The sequence below is a fragment of the Trachinotus anak genome, unplaced genomic scaffold (assembly GCF_046630095.1).
Source record: "Trachinotus anak isolate AG129_WGS33_773 ecotype Australia unplaced genomic scaffold, CSIRO_AGI_Tana_v1 ptg000032l, whole genome shotgun sequence".
Classification (NCBI taxonomy): Eukaryota; Metazoa; Chordata; class Actinopteri; order Carangiformes; family Carangidae; genus Trachinotus; species Trachinotus anak.
In genome coordinates, this window is record NW_027273883.1 from 3,377,934 (window position 1) to 3,392,500 (window position 14,567).

At 43.3% G+C, this 14,567-nt stretch overlaps 1 protein-coding gene across 12 annotated transcripts in view; it reads left to right on the forward strand.

Moving 5' to 3' along the window:
- The window catches only part of sema6cb (semaphorin 6Cb), a 350,862-nt gene that overhangs the window by 248,936 nt on the left and 87,359 nt on the right, over nt 1–14,567 (forward strand). For 10 of the 12 annotated variants that reach the window (XM_071468733.1, XM_071468731.1, XM_071468730.1 and 7 more), the window contains one exon: nt 8,448–8,618. The exons of the other annotated variants lie outside the window; for them this stretch is intronic. The gene's annotated coding sequence lies outside the window, so the exon portion shown is untranslated. The remainder of the gene's footprint in view (nt 1–8,447; nt 8,619–14,567) is intronic. 12 annotated transcript variants of the gene reach the window in all.

Consider the following 14,567-nt stretch of genomic DNA (forward strand, 5'->3'; position numbering starts at 1 on the left):
TCGATAAACTCCAGCCCAAACATCGTGAGACACAATATTATCGGGGGGGTAATGTCATATATTTTATGCACTTTTTTTATTTGTCATATGCCAAGGTACAGTGTGCAGGTAGCAAAGCAGTGGAATGATGGTGGGACTCAGGTGCAGGGCACACTGTGCAAAACTGCAAAAAACAAAAAACAAGAAACAAATTACATTATTAGAAATATCACATATGGCAGGAAATATTGCAGTATTCTGTAGTATCTAATATTGGCTAAAGCCTGACACACAAATCAGATTCTAGTCTTTTATTTAGGGCAGGGCAGCTTCTTCAGGACAATCTGCTCCCCAGTTGTTTTTGACACCTTCATCTAACACTCTCAGATGGAGCATGGAGGAAAAGTTTATTAAAAGGTATTGACTTTCACTTTGACTTTTAATTAGGCCAGAGATCTTCAAGAGCACCTCAAGGTCCCTTGAAATTTACCACCTGATTTGGCGCTCAACCTCTGCGTTTAGCAAACAAAGAAATCTTGATTTGAACAAATTAAGGGGCTGAATGTCCCCTCTCTGTCAACATATGAGGCCTAATCTAATGCCAATTATTCTGTCATTGCTGTTTCTTTGTCAGCTCACATGACATTCGCTCATGACGTTTTTCAATTTAGCCGTCAAAGTTACTGGAAGGACGGAGAGGGGAAAAAATCAAATACAATATATCAACAGAGCAGGACACACACACACACACACAAGCATCACACTCTGTTGTGTACACTGCTGGGCCAATACAAAAAAAAGGAAGAGATTCACTAAGGCGAATCAGATATGAGTAGGCATTCATACATCCAAATTGATGCGTCACTCAGTGCGATAGAGACGATTGCTGTAATTGCGAAGAGGGAGGCTGACAAGATGTAAAAACAATGCCAATCTCTCTCTCACAAAAGCCTGGAGAAATGTATTTGTGCCTGCAGAGAAAAGTATATGTATCCTTGTGTTTGCATAAATATATGAGTTGAGGTGTTTACAGCAGGACGACTGGGGAAAAGGGAGCCTCTCAGTATAATGTGCTCTTTAATAAAGACACAGGTTGGCAGATTGGGAGTGTCAGTGCATGTGGCATAAAGCCTCCTCAGGTGATTTATGAGCACACTGCTAGGCTATTACATTATGGGCCCCGGTCCCATTCAGTGAGGGTGATAAGAGCAGCCCACCTCTATTGAAACACTGCAGGTACAAGCGTTTTGTTTTAGTGGAATATCACTGCTTTTTGTTAAAGGAATTAAGTATGAGGAGAATCTAATCATGTTTCTGTGCTGCAGCTGTAGCTCATGTACTAGGGTCGCGTTTGTGCTTTCGTCCTTCAGAGTTTGCCGAGTATGTTCGAGGGAGGATGGCTCGGGATTGTTTGCATCTTCATTGAATTTCAAATTGTAAACCTCTCTTTATTGTGTAAACAATATTATGCATCAGTTTTACTTGCATGAAGCAACCAAACGAAAAGCAATTTTTAAAAAAAAACCTCTACAGGACTCCCTCAATTTATTCTGGAACAATTCTCAACAGATACTTGCCAGCAATTCACTTTGAAGCCATGCAGCAGGAGGAAAATGTGCTAGTCTGCAGTTTATTCCCACTCTGTGCGGCTTCAGACCCATTCTTGTGTTTGCAGAGGGAGAGAGGCCGACATGGCGAGGGCCAGAGTTCACGCCGCAGAACCACCACAGTCGAAAGGGCAGTTGTCAACCGCCGGCGGAGGGGAAAACAACGGGGCATCAGCCGGAGCGCGTTTGAAAAAGGACGAGTCAGGGTCGCTTTCAATTAGCACAGCATGTTGTCTCTGCAGTGAGCCACAGGGGCTGAGAGGAGGAGGCGGGAGGCAGCCTTGAGCTTAGAGAAGGAGAAAAGAGAGAGAGCAGGTACAGACCATGGAAACTGTTGTGGCACATGATTTCACAGTCATCACTGTATGGAACGAAGTGTTGCATTGTGGTAATACTTTGTTCCATACATTGACGGCATCTTTATTTGTTGTTGTTAAGCTGCAGGCAAACCATGTGGGAAAACCTGCATTCTCACAGTGACATTAGTGTTCAGGGTCATATTTTACAGTCAAATCTTACCACAACAGAGATTCCAGGAAGTCCTGCGCCACACGGTGCATATGCAAGTCTGATTGACATAACCTTTCACTGGGTACAAATGTTTCCTTATAGCACCAACGTCAGAATCTAGGGAATATGAATTGGAGCCCTGTCAGCAAATCCGAGAGTATTAACACGCTCTAAACTCAGGTGGATTCTTTGTGCGGTTTTGTGTTTCCAATCAGTCCTAAAAGCATCTAAAGGTCAATGGCAAAACTTGACAGTTTCTGAATGCTGGATGAATGTGCTGGCTGTATATTGTCCCCTGGGACAATGTGCCAACAGATTCCAGTAATGGCAGTCCAACAAAGCTCCATCTTCAGACATTTGCTGCAGCAGCAGTGGAGTCAAGCAGAGATGAACTTTGTCAGATATGAAGGACTGACTCAGAACTGTCTCCCAGCCGGATGGAAGAGCAGAATAATTAATAGGTGTGATATTCCACTTCATCCTGACGGCCCCTCAAGAACTCATTTGTGACAAGAAGGCGTAAAGACCCATCTCACTGTCAGAAATACTGATAGAGACCAGTCTACTTATGATTCATGACATTAGATAAGAGGACCAGAAAAGCAGGCCTATGTTGGCAAAGTGCATCACTGGCAGTCCAGCTCCCGTTACTGATTACATCATTATGTCAGTCATGTGATGGATGTGGATGACAGTCTGAGTTGTATTGCAGCATGATAGTATTTCCTTGTAATTTTGCACTTGGACCAGTTGTGCATCTTTTACAGGCTGTTTGGAGATAAATCATTTGTCTCCAAAATCGGCACAGTTGCATTAAACATACCAATGCATGCTGGGACTGTTCTCCTTGGAGGCTGGCGAGAGCCAGCAGAGCAAGATACGACTCACCATGGTCTGCTGGTGCAGCGGGAGGCTGAGACAAATAATGCAGCTCCCTATTTGGAAGGCATTATCCCCTCAGAAGTGTGAGGCTATTTCTGTTGAGTGTGGCCACAGCAATGTGCCAATTAGTCTAGCACTCAGACACTCATGCATGCATGCCTGCCCCACCACTTGTTGGGGATGAAGACGTGATCTGGACTGAAATAATTGCAGCAGTGATGTTGATACATGGCTTGAATGATTTGGGTTTTTCAGGCTGATGTCAGTTTTAATGAAGTGTTCAGTATTTCCCAATAATTTTGATATCAGGGTGGAAATGCTTCAACACACTTTTTGACCATGACACACTTAGATTGATAATGAAACTGAGAATCATTGAAGTAAAACGACTGTGAGTTTAGTCCTGATCAATTCTACAATAAATATGTCCTCGAACAGAAATGCATCACATTCATCACATTGAAGGTTATAGAATGACACTGAGGGGCCAGTAATTTGTTTTTAAGTGTCATTTTGAAATATGGGCAAATTAATTTTAGTCTAAACTGAATTAGAAGAATTATTAGCACCTTAAACAGCATTTAGAATAAGCAAAACACATTGTGTGGAAGAAAAGATTCATTTACCAGCGTTTCCTTTAGAGGGTCTTCGAAACCCCTCGTACTGTACGCCACAGCTTTGATGTGTGTTTTATTAGTTTTATCTCCAAAGGACAGCAGGGAGATTAAGAGGAACTCAATCTCCACACACCTCTGCACCTTTTAGCAAAATGTCTGTGTTCACCAACACTATCATTACACACATTACACGAAAACTGGAGAGGAGTAGGGCTTATCATGTCATGTTTCCCAGATAGCGATAGCTAACAAGACACAAATGTGGGAACGAGAGGAGGAAATTGTCTCAAATGAAAACAGCAAATCACCCGAGTGTCTTCCTCACTTAGCAGAGTGGTCAGTGCCGTTGAGTTGTTTTCTTTTTCCGTACGCAGGTGCATTGTGGGGAGAGGCCTGCAGAGGACTGAGCAATTTATTAGACATTTTTAAAGTAATGGGTAGTCGCTTGGACTTTGATTGAATTCTTGTTTATTGCACAGACTCAGGCTATTCTTTCCTGAAGTGTGCGCTCATCTCAGAGGAGAAACATGCATTTCTAATCCAAAAAGTTCTTTTTTAAACAGCCTTACTGGATATTTTTCAACCAGCCAGGTCCTCTACCCTCGTACTTGTCAGGCCCCCAAGTATATTACACCCTCCTCCTTTTCTAAAAGACGGCAATTAATCTAATTAGTAATCAATCAGCCGTTGGACCTCCCGCCTCCTCTGTGCTAATGGAGGATATGACAGGCCTGGACCTTGCATTATTAATACCTCCATTCCTGGAGCCCAGGACCCCCCTGACGACTGCAGCTAGGGGCCATTGATCACTACCACAACCCAGTGAGCATGGCACGGCCTGCAGAGAAATATCTAAAGTAGTGGGAGCGGAGTTGGGAATGTGGTGTGTCAGTCTGTGTGGGATGAATATGTTTAGTGTTACAGTTTACTGTAATTTCTGTGAGGGAAGGATTTTGCCAACTTTGCTCAGGGGAGTTTGAATGGATGCAAAAATCCTAAAAGTGAGAGGTTGGCGTGGTGGTGCACGGGTCTGCAGGGGAAGCTCATGGTGCACTTTTGAAGGAGATGAGGGATTGTACGAGCGGTGTTAATGGGAATGTTGTGCTCTGAAAAGCTCATTTGGTTAATGGGGCTCACCTCAAAACTATTATGGCAAGATAAGGGGGCCTCTCTGCGGGACTATTTCTAGAAAATGAGATTAGAAATTATAGGACGCCACCAGCGCTGGGGCACCGTGATCGCAGTGTGGCAATGAAACAATCACAGCCACATTATCCTTCATCTCCCATGCATTATATGAGCACCCAGTCTAATAACCCAACAGTTGAAGTTACAGAGCCTGATAACAATCCCACCAGCTTTATATCATTCAATAAAATCGATATTGGAACCTACTCAGTTCAGGATGGAAGGGGAAAAAAAAAAAAAAACAGCCGAACAAAACAACCAACATTCAACAGACGGACACAGAGCCACCGCGTGTCCTGTTTAACTGAATCTGCTGACCCTAATTTATCTAACCTCTGTGCCAGCAGCTGTTAATCATGATGGTTATCCAGTCTACATGTTGTGTTTGAGGACATTTTCTGAAGACTTCAGTGGGAGGGACTTGGCAATAATTCAGCATCAGCCTACAGTGTAATCTAATGTGCGTGATCACATTGTGTCCAAACCCATTGTTTTACTTGTGTGAAGAGTTTTGTCACATCATATCACCTTGATTGTTTCAGATGTTTAGACGATTTTGCAAACATTTGCAATGTACATGGAGCGAAAACAGTCTGTCAGTTTAATCATGCAGCTATTTTAATAATTTATCAATTAATTGTTTGTCATTTGCAGAAAGGTCCTGAGTTACAGCATCACTGTTGGGAAGAGTTGCTGCACACCTTGAGCTATAGGAAACTGTAATTAGTATTTTTGATCATTTTCTAGATTAAACAGTTGCTGGATTAATTGGGTTATTGATAAGTAAAATAATCATTAGTTGCAACCCTTACATGTAGTCAGCTGATAAATTAAAGGTCCCATATAGTATAAAGGTAGATGTCTATATGTTTCTGATTATAAAGCAGGTCCAGGTTCTATATTAACACTGTGAAAGTTTCAAAGCCTCAGTCCACAGAGAAATGCACACAGCCTGTATTCAGAAACTGAGCCTGAACACGAGCCGTCAGGACTTCTGGAACTTTGTGATGTCACCACAAAACACTCACCACTCTCAGCCATGCCCCAAGCCCCGCCCAACTGGACCCATCAACCAACCTTACGGGATTTGGTTTCTCAGAGTGTTTAAATTCTGCTATATTTTTATTAGATCACTCAGTCAGAGAGAGAGGAGATGTAAAACTACACAGATGGTTTTTGGTGCTTAAAACCACAAATATATCTTCTTATGGATCTTATCACTTCAAATAAAACACAGGAAAAGTGTAAAATATGGACCTTTAAAGGAAACACCTGGAGAGAAGCTTGTGTACAGGACATGTGATTCGTATGCTGTAGCCTTCAGTCTTCACAGTCAAATACTCTTGGATCTACTGCAAGGATATTAAGCCTGTTCTGGAGGCACACCTCAATCAAACACTTCATGTTGGTTTCCTTTTGATCTTTTTTTAACCCATCTGTATTGAAAAAAACATTCTTATGAACCTTGTGATATTGGTTTCGACCTTATCTCAGAGCTCCGTTGATGGTGATGATTTCTGACAGGAGGAACAGCTGTGGCCTGTCCACAGTGTGACCGATGCGTGGGAAGGTGGAAGTAAGTGGTCAGAGGCTTATGTGTAATGGAGCCTAGTAAACTTTAAATACATTTATAGAAGTGACATCACCGTCTTTACTCCACCAGGCCATTTCCCATGACTAAGAGCTGGTGTTGTTTGGCACATCGGCCACTAACCTTTCCTCTCTCACCAGCCATCTTTACACCACACAGGTTTAGTCACCGTAAGCCAGCGTGCCCAAGCTCTCGCCGTGCTCTGCTTAATTTGCAGAAGGCTGGGGTTGTTAAGTATTTACAGGCCTTCAGTGGCTCCGTGAAGCGACAATGGGAGTCAGCCGTGATGTTGATGTTGCTCGCAGCAGCTGCAGTCAGCTGCCTCATTCAGGAGGGATTGGGAAAGCAATGCAGCTTATCTGCTGCGCTTTGCGGCTGAGTCAGTGAGCTGGGCATGCTTTATCCTTGGCTGAGGATGTGAGGAATCGCTCTGCGGTCACGACCTTAATTTAAGTGCCATGTGTGTGTAGGTGTATGTGTGTGGGTTAAAAAAGTGTGTCTGTTTAATGGGAGGTAAGCCTGGTTACAGGAAATCCATGGACCAGTTGCCATTAGTCACCACCGGTCATCAGGGGCGGCCTCTCTCTGTGTGTGTGTGTGTGTGTTTGCTGAACTTGCACGAATGGATTAACAGGAAGTTCATCTGTCACCAATTCTCCTCAGTGTAATTGTGGTGTTTCTGTGGGGAGGCTGGGTAAAGGATGACAGTGCCGTTGTTGAGGTGAGCTAACGACAGAGCAGTGCTGGTCTAGAACCCGGCTATGCCCCGTGAATGAGCCTCCACAGAGCTGAGTCGAGCTTCAGGCAAATGAAGAAAGTTTCAAAGTTGTGTACAGTCCAGAAAGAAGTGAAAAAGCTCCCAGCAAAACATGATGAATGATGAAGCCTGTGAGAAAATACAGCTTCACGGGTGATGCTGGGGTCACAAAGGTAGCTGCAGATGAAGCTGAAGGTTAAGATGGGTCAAGCAGAAGTGACACCGGGTCACAGCTCGTTCACCTGTACGCTGCTGCCATTCCACCGTGCTGGTTTTCTCTTTAGTTGAGTACGGTGGCCCTGAGAGCTCAACGCACAGCTTAAGAAAACACACGCGCTGCAAATATTCACAACACAACCAAATACAGAAAAGCTGCACTTAGCAAAGAGGACAACAGAAGTGTTTCCAGGAGACACAAAAAAGTGATGAACCTGGCCTGGACGCACTTGTTGTTCAAAGCTTTGTGACTTTTCAAGTTGAAAGCATTAAACAACAAGTGCACATGGATGTATTCATCACTTTTTTGTGTCCCCTGGAAACGCTTCCATTTTGATGTGTGTATTTGCGTCACATGTTGTCAAATTGATGAAGATGTTTTCTGAATTTGTGTATTGTCTATTTGTCTGTTTTGTCTAAGTTGCAGTGCGGTGTTGAGCTCTCAGGGCCACCGTAGTTGAGCTTTGTTCTGCTTTGCAGCAGACATGAGACGGAAATATATCAGTCCTGCTACTTTGCACAATATCTCCTCCATATTGTTATGAAAACAAGTTTTGGATGCCCACACAGTTTACCATAAGCGTAGGCACGTTAAACCACATGGTGCACTTATCCACTGTAAGATAGCTGACACTCTGTGTATAGACACAAAGAGTGTGGGAGGAGGTTTGGATGTGGGAACTGAATAATCATGAACTCATCTGTGTTGGTTGTCAGTGTACGTACTTTGATATCATCGAGCATATCAGTGTTTTTAATAACGCAAAGGAAAAAGTGGAACCCACTCAGAACCCTGAAGCCCCCTCGGCCCTTTTCTTATCGTCGCCATGTTGCGCCCGTGACCCAGCACATCTGGCTCTATTTATGGCCTCTGCTTGTGTTAGCAGTGATGTTATGACAGGAGAGTGACTGAGGAGATTACACTAAGAGGACACAGAGCCCCTCTCCATGGGGGCTCTGTAGGTCAGTGGCCCCATTTAAGCAAAAAAAAAAAAAAAAGCCCTGAGGTTTTTCAGCACTGTGTTTGCAGTGCAGCTGCTCCTCTCGTGTTGTTGTCCATCCTCATGTCTGTTTGGTTTTTTTTATGTTTTCTCTCACAGGAAGTTGCTGAAGACTGAACGTTCGTAGAGGGACAAACCTCAAGGGGGGGTCTCAGCCCCTTACACCCCACCGACCTCCTCTTCTTCAAAATCCTACACCCCCCCTGAGAGAAGTGGGAGGAGCTAAAGTCTGGTGGACTGGGAGATCATTTTGCATGACAAAACCTGTCTGTAAGTTCAGTTGTGATGCATTTCACACACCTTTGAATGCCTCCAGTTTCTGCTGTGTTGAGTTCTGACCTCCCTTGTTTGATTGCATTTTTGTGCGTTCCCTGTGGTTTTTTAAAAAACAAAAACACTCGACAATAGAATATCTCAAAATACTATCAGTGCAACTCCAGTAATGTTCCATGTGTTCCCTATTTAAAAAAAAAAAGAATATACACACAAACTAAAGAAAGCAGCAAAACTCAATTAAAGCATATTCTAATTCAAATTTGAATTCCTGTGCCGTTGCTGTAGAGAAATATAGCTGAGCACTGCCCATTTCAAACCAATGAGAAAAGCTTAAGCAAAAACACAGCTACAGAAATCTCTTTTATAAAATAACCATAATTGTTCTATCTTTGGCAAGAAGAGAAAATCATCAGAGCCTGTCAGTCATGATGAGAAAATACGTTTTAGCGTCTCTAAGAAGCAAAATAACATTTAATATCATTTGATGAGCTTTTAAAATATTGTATTTCATATTCGTGCCAGCGACGTTCCACAACTACAAACTGTACAAAATGAATCCTTTAGAAAAGCTGTCTTTTTTTTTTTTTTTACACTCTGTTGTTTCGTGCAGTTTCAGTTTTTTCAGCTCCTGTCTCAGTGCTGGTGTGAAGTCCTCCTCACTGTGTGCTCACCGAACACGGCCGTAGAAATTCCTCACAATACAGTGGGTCGTTAAGATGACTGCAGGACAAATAAGACATATTTGTCTTGTGTAATTTCCAGCTCAGACGTTGTGAGGCTCAGATTGATCACATTAATGGAGACGAAACTATCTGCCAGCTAATGGCTCTCTCCTGTCGAACCCATTGCTGATTGTATGAGCCGCGATTTTGAAGTGTTTTTCCAAAGTGACAAAAAGACTCTTGAGGGCTTTCAGTCACAGCTCTGCCTCACACAGCCAGGTAGACAAATAAACAGGGGTTATGTCCCCATGAGCTCTTACTCGCAGTGATTAAACAGTACAAATGCTCACGAATGCTCTCTCTTTATTCATGCCCACTTTCAAAGCGTCGCTATTGTGCCGTGATCCCTCTTTTGGCCGCCCATGCGTACGTGCGACACGGGGACATTGTGGAGCATTGTGCATCAGTTAAAGTGAATAGAAGCCCACCACTTGTGCATCGCTCTCTGCTGACAGCGGGGGAAACAATACGTGCTGGTTTGGTTTGGAGGTTGAATATACAGGAACGTGGTTTTAGAACCAGCTCGCTGGCATCATGGTGGCATGAGGACCCTGGTGTGGGACAGCCATTTTCGGCCTGTCATTATTGATGACACAAAGACGTATCAAAGGGGGTGAAATGGGACAGAATGGCAGTCAATGCGGGTGCACAGGCGTGAAACATGATCAGACCGCTGAGCTGAATAGAGGTATTATTGTGCCAAAAACAGGAGAGAGAGAGAGACGGAGGCAGAAAGAGGCTGAGTGGCATTGCTTTCATATCTTGTCACCCACTCACTTGACAATGCAGCCACTGTGTCCTTCCCACTATGAATGAAGCTTAGTCTGATGCATAGTTTGGATGTGTGAGCGTTTGTTCATGGCCCACATGCTTTACAGGAGAGGAAAAAAAATGAAATGATCTTAGTGAACCAAACGAAAATATCAGAAAGCTCTCGGCGAATCCTGCCTCTTGTCTCGATCTGCACGACTTTAAAAGCAAGTTAAACTCTCAGACCATCATGTGCATCATGTGATCAAAGTCACTAACGAGCAAATGTTTAACAAATTTTTTCATTTATTTTTCATTTTTATGCCTCAGTGCTGATGACAGCCAGAGCTGGAGGCAAAAAAAATTAACCCCAGCATTATGTTTTCAGATTGTCTGTCCCGTTCTCGTTAAAGCGATATCTTCTCCAAATTCAGCACAAACATTCATTTGGATTCAAGGATGAATTGATTAGCTTTTGGTGGACATAGGTCAAAGGTCACAGTGACCTCACAAAACGCATTCTTGGCCATGACTCATTAATTCATACGCTAATTATGACACAGTTAAACTCATTTAATATCTAAATGGTCAAAGGTCAACTTCACTGTGACATAATGTTCTGCAGTGCTGTACCTCAGGAAGGAGAGATTGTGACCATATTTCCTGTGACTGGACTGGTTGGTGGAGGAAACAACCACGAGGCGGTGATTCTAGTTTTTATCTAACACAGTGACCGTGTTCTACACCCCACCACCCCTCTGCAGGAGCCTGGTTTTAGCACCTGTCTGGTCAGCTATTAAATTAAGGAAACGTTCCACCAAGTCAGTGCCACACTGAGTATGCAGCTGTCTCAGTTTGTCTTGGGCCTTTTTTTTTTTTTTTTTTTAAGATTAATTTGATATAATTTTTCTGGTCCAGATTGAACATAGGGTGTTGCAGGTATGTGGTTTGTACCTGAGTCACCAGCCCCCCCCCCAACTCTTGTGTATATTTCTTGTCTTTGCCCTCTTATAAACTCCAATTGACTCCTCCCACTGCTCGCCCTGAGGACCGCAGTCTTTGTCAGTGCCCTTATTTTCTCCGTCTACCCTTTTCTCCCTCATGTTCCTCCCCGAGTCGTGCTCAATGTTAAATGAGGGCAAGGCCACACTTGGATGTGCTGTGACAAATTGGCACAGAGGAGGCAGATGGTGATGGGGAGGAGACTGGTTGTCATGCCATTTGCTGCAGCGACATGAATTGATCTCCGTGCAGCAGAGCAACCACACATGCTCCACTTGTGTAATCCTGACTTTAGTTACCCTGTATGCACACACGCACACACACAGTCACTCACACACACCCCAGCGAACTCTGACACACAAGCCACCCTACATCAGCTTTCCGTCCCCATTAGTATCAATGATGTGTGCAGCGGAGGCGCTTGCTAACTGTCAGAGGCTCTCTGCTCGGCTCCGCTCGGAGAGGCAACGGGATGCTGAGGGATTTTGACAGAGAGACAGAGCTCTGACTAATGGTAGGCTGGTGGGACTCTGGTAGCCTTAACACACAGCCTACTATAGAGACACATACCATCACTGCTGCACTGTACATGTCAGCAGGCGGTTCTATTTACAGATCTGCTGTCTTAACAATGTTTACCCATGAGGCTTTGGTACAGCTTGACTAAAATCCCCATGGGTGTTTTTCATTGCAGCATGACGTCTGTTAAGATCATAGTTTGTCTGACAGGACTGGCATTGCTTATTGGGCTGTGTCCCAGGGATGTGAAAATGTTCCCCAGTTGGGTTTTTTTCTTTCCAGATGCACTGGGCAGGCATGTTAAAAATACACTCATCTGAGCTTAAGTCATGTGGGGCTGCACCAGGGAGCAGCATCTTAGCTGAAAAATTAAAGATGAAGTGAACTTTTCTCGCTAATGTATCTCTTGACCCTTTGGCAGAAAGCATCACAGGTCAGGTAGATCAGTGTGAGCTCGCTGGAACTGGTGTTAGTGAGCCTGAGATTAAAAGACTTTTCTAGCTCAAGAGCAGCAGCAAACCTCACTGGAAGCCTCAGTAATGGAATTCACACTTTTTTCAGTTTCCTCTGAGTCGATGTGCTTCAAGTGAAAAACAACATTTCTTTAAAGTTTATAACTTTAACTGTTAACTTTTCCACATTAAAATGTCAAGAAATTACTTATGTTATATATTTTTTGAGTTGCGTTCTTACATTATCTCAAATGTTTCCGGCAATTCTCAAACTAGAGAACAATCGATTTTAATCTTGGTAACGGTCCGTTTCATTGGTCGCCTGTCAATGACATCATATCCCCTATGTCCATGTGTCAGTGTTGTGGTACCTGCCAGAAGCTCAGAACTTACTTTTATCCAGTTTTAAACCACATTTTTAAGATGCACCTTTCATACCTTGGTCGTTTTCATCGAACTGGATGAAAGATTCTAGTCATCAGAGAAAAAGGCAGAGTAAATGTTGACAGCTCAGCTCCCAGCTGCTCTGAGACGTCCTGTATCAGCCATAAAGCGTCTGCCAAACACTGACTTTAAATGTGAAACTGCTCTCAGTGCTTTTAACACTTGTAATCATCGTGTCTCTTTTTCTCTTGGAGAGGAGGAGACCTCTGTGGCTAATTCAGTTCCAGTTAAAAACCTCCTGAATGGTGGATAAAACAACAACTCCCATGATCCCATGCTATATCATTACATCACCCAACACCGTCTTATGTTGTTGTTTTGAAACAAAAAGTCATGGTTGCATACCCTGGATTTTATAGGGAATATCTCATTTAAATTACTTGAAATAGTCAGTGTTGAATTATAGTTTCTTTCCACCAAATTAGAAATGTCAGCATCACTGTGGCAAAGATTTATGGATCAGCAAATTTAAAACATCCCCTTGCCCCCTTCACCCCCTCCTGGCCAAACTGCTGTTCAGTGCAAACACTGTTGCGTCATTTCACAGTTTTAAACTAGGCCTCATATTTGAGCCTCAGTGTAACTTGTATGACTAGTATGAAACTCACCGTTGTTTTCCAAAGTGGAAGAATATCTGACAAGTTGTTCACAAGTGTTTTCTCTGCTTGCAACATTCACCTAACGAGCTCAGTAGTCAGGACACATGAATTGTACTTGAACATCTGAGTTGTGATTTGTGCTACATTCCCAGCAACACCAGTAAAAGTTGTCTAATCCAAGCTTGCAGGGTTTGGCCACAGCATTTGGAAGTATGTTCAATGTCTGTTGGCTCCCTCAGTAAAGCACCACAGATGCTGGTACATATAAAATCAACATGCAACCAAGTGTTTCAGTCTTGAGTAACTGGTGTGTTTTTGAGTAATGAGTCATAAAAGCTTGTGTTTGTAGCTTAAATAATACAAGAGTACATCACTAACTCCTTTTATAGTGTTTAAAAAAAAAAGAAGGAAACCAATCTGCTCGTTCTTTTATGGCTCCAAATTGAGTTAACCATAAAAGAATACAGGTTTTCAAATGAAGAGAGTTTGTTAATGGATCAGATTCTGTTTTCATTAAAAACCAGCATTCAGTCTGCTGGTGGAAGGAAGGAATAATTACTGGCTTGAGGTCTCCTCACGTGGAACGTGACAGGATAACTTTCCCACGGTCGCTTAATATTCAGCGAACCTGCGAGCCATAAGCAGGGGGGTATCGATCGTCTCCTGCCTCCCTAACAGCCGACTGCGGAGTCATCTGAGGAGGAGTTGTGATGCTCCCTCAGCACCTCAGGCCACCGGAGAAAACACAAAATGTGCATGATGAAAACTGAGAGCACAAAGTAGCAATGTTCTCAAATGGTTGACACCCTTTAAGGATTTTCCCCTCAAACAGTGGAAAGAATAATTCTATCGATCTGAGCTGGTATTCAACAGGACTACAGAGAGAACCATATCGACTTTCCTCTGAAACATGCCTCTCTGAAGAATGTTTGGGCTTCAAAGACTCTTTTTGCTGACTTTCATGTTTATCAACGGCTAATTATCCTCACGTGGTAAAATCAAAATGATGCAACTTCTGTGGGCGGGTTAAACTAGCTGGTCGAGCAAGAACAAAAATGCACAAACCTCACACAGCATGAAACGCTCCACACGCTATTAGATACTCAGAGATGCTGGACAGGAGCCAGTTTCTTACAAGAAAATGCACAGAATCCAATTGCATGTCCAGGCTCGAGCACAGAGAGCAAGCTGTGAGGAGGAAAAACAGCCCCTCGGTTTGTGATAACAGCTCTTTCACTGTCAGCACAAACAATCTGCAGACCTTACTCCTCCATAGCCAGGACAGCGTTCACTTGTGCCATATTCATAGAGAAAGGAAAAAGCTTCCAGAACGTGGAGTGCAAAAACAAATCTGCAGCCGAGTTTAAATAAATCATCTCCCTGTAATGGGGAGAGAAATCCCTCTAAAAGAGGGTAACTGCTTCTACAGTGTCAGCAAACATGGCTGCTGCCCTG